Here is a 2,921-nt window from a genome sequence, read left to right on the forward strand (position 1 = left end):
GCCTGTGGGCACTGCTTTGTGCCAAGCCTTGGGGCTTGAAGAGGGGGAAAAGGTGGGCAAGTGTGTATTCTGAGGAAGGGCTGGAGCACTGAAGACGTGGATGCTCTGCTTTTTCCGGGCCCACAGTTAAGAGGGTAGGGTTTCCCCCAGCAAGCTCTGGATGGAGATCCATGCCTCATCACAGAACGACAGGGGACCCGAGGTCAACCTGAGGCTGACCGTGGTCCCCCTGTGTCAGGCAGGTTAGGCAAGGGTGTGTTGGAATCTGGCAGCAGCATTGACATGGATTGGGCTGGAAGGGGCCAGGTCCTGGACTGCATACAGACATTGAGGAATCATGGCAAGTCCTGTTACAGCACTCTTTACATAGCTGGCTTCTTATTCAAGAAATCACAAAGCTAAGGGATTAAGAAACAGGATTTCACAACTAGCTTTTGAGGTTCAACTCTCAGCTCTACCAGCTACTAGTTGTAAGTAAGCCCTGGGAAGAGGACTTCATCTCTCTCTACCTGTAAAATACTGGGTAATTTTAATTATAAAATGTATATAACTTGGGGTCTATCACATATGAATCATACAGTGGATTGTCACTTTCATTGTAATAGGATAGAAGATGTAATACAAATTTATTGATTTCTTACTTGGTATTAATACCAAGCACACATGCATTATTGTATGTATTACTCCCTTGATTTTCTTTTTTGAGATGGAATCTCATTCTGTCCGCCCAGGCTGGAGTGCAGTGACACGATCTTGGCTCACTACACCCTCTGCCTCCCGGGTTCAAGCGATTCTACTGCTCAGCCTCCCAAGTAGCTGGGACTACAGGCACCTGCCACCATGCCCAGCTGATTTTTGTATTTATAGTAGAGACAGAGTTTCACCACATTGGCCAGGCTGGTCTTGAACTCCTGACCTTGTGATCCACCCACCTCAGTCTCCCAAAGTGCTGGGATTACAGGTATGAGCCACACGCCCAGCCTACTCCCTTCATTTTCACAAGCAACTTTATGGAGGACAGGGTTATAAGTCCCATCCTACAGATTAGGAAACTGAGGCTCACAGAGGTTAGGTTAAGGTGAAGGCTAAGCTCCAGGTCCCACAGAACCAGGACTTGGAATCTCCTTCGAAAGCTCCGTGGCTCCCAGCTAGGCTGGCCAAGTCGGTTTGCAGCCCGTGTGGATAGCAAGTGAGGTTGGCCCGGCATGGCTGAGAAGGGTGGTCTGGGCCAGAGCCCCACCCACCCCCACCAAGAAGCTCATTGCCTGAGGAATCCACAGTGGCATCTGGGGGATGTTTAGCCTCCTCTCGTGCCCACAGCCAGGCCCCAGGCTGGGGCTCTCTGCCCATGGTCGCCTTGTGACCTTCCCAAGCAGGATCCAGTTACATCACTGCAGCAGCTCCAAGGAACAAACACAGCTTGTGTCTTCCTCCAGCAGCTCATTTCCCTTGTGTTGTGAACACTGAGCAATGAAAGGAATGGTAAGGATTTGCGGGCTGGAGGGGGGAAGGCAGCCTGGAAAATTCTGCAGTGCTGGTGGAACTCACCAAGAGGGTGGAGTGAAGTTTTCAAACCAACTCCAAAGAGGGAGAGATTCAAGTGGTTGCACAGACGGCCCGAGAGGTTTCCTGGCTCCCTCGTGGCAGGCTCGGGGCCCAGCCCTGCGGCACACGGTTCACCTCCGGGTCTGCTGCTGGCCTCTCTGTGGTCAGGCCCTGGATGCTCTCTGGGCCTCAGTCTCTTCAGCTACTCAATGCCAATAATGACGGTTCCCACTGCTCCGGGTTAGGAAGAAGAAATGAGAACATGAGTGTGGACCAGGGGTTCTTAACGGGACGATGGAACTCCTTAGGTCAGGGGTCCTAAGGTACTGGTCCATGGCCTGTTTGGAAATGGGCCGCACAGCAGGAGGTGGGTGGAAGGCACAGGAGCGAAGCTTCCTCTGTATTTCTAGCTGCTCTTCGTCACTGGCGTCCCCGCTGAGCTCCACCTCCTGCCAGATCAGAAGCGGCATTAGATTCTCGAACCCTGTTGTGAACTGCACATGCGGGTATCTAGGTTTCTTGCTCCTTATGAGAATCTAATGCCCGATGATCTGTCACTGTCTCCCATCATCCCAGATGGGACCGTCTAGATACAGGAAAATAAGCTCAGGGCTCCCTCTGATTCTACATTGTGGTGAGTTGTGTAATTGTTACCTTGTGTCACGACAATGTAATAATAATAGAAGTAAAGTATGCAACAAACGTAATGTCCTTGAATCGTCCCCAAACCATCCCCGCCACCACTGGTCCGTGGAAAAATTGTTTTCCACAAAGCCAGTCCCTGGTGCAAATAAGGTTGGGGACCGCTGCCATAGGGGACATTTGGTAATGTCCAGAGACTCTTTTGATTGTCAGACTGGGAGGGGAAGGTGCTTGTGGCAACCAGTGAGTAGAGATAGGGGAAGCTTCTAGACCCCTACAGGGAATGGGACAGCCCCCACCGCAGAGAAGAATCCCATCTGGATGCCAACAGAGCTGCCGTTGAGGAAACACTGATATAGATGACAAACACTGAATAACCTGTGTTGGTTTTCTTTTTCAAGGGCCCATGTGAAGGTTCGTGGGAAAATGGGGTGTTTTGGGTAAACAGCAAAGCACCCATGTTGGCCACCTCCAAAGAAGGATTTGTTGCTCTTTGTCCAGACAGCAAATAGTCACTGTTTAGTCCACACCTGGCACTCTTCCGGGTGCTGAGAAAAGTGGCCACCCCTTCCCTCCTGGGGTGTCTGATCCAGATGGGGAGAGACTCAGACAGAGCGAGAAAGTCATTGGTAAAAATAGCCCCAAATATCCATTACTAGCAACAAATAAATGGATGAACAACTTGTGGGAGACCGTACTGTGAAGGAATGAAGTTCTGATCACACTGCAATGTG

The sequence above is a fragment of the Cebus imitator genome, unplaced genomic scaffold (assembly GCF_001604975.1).
Source record: "Cebus imitator isolate Cc_AM_T3 unplaced genomic scaffold, Cebus_imitator-1.0 Scaffold15, whole genome shotgun sequence".
Classification (NCBI taxonomy): domain Eukaryota; kingdom Metazoa; phylum Chordata; class Mammalia; order Primates; family Cebidae; genus Cebus; species Cebus imitator.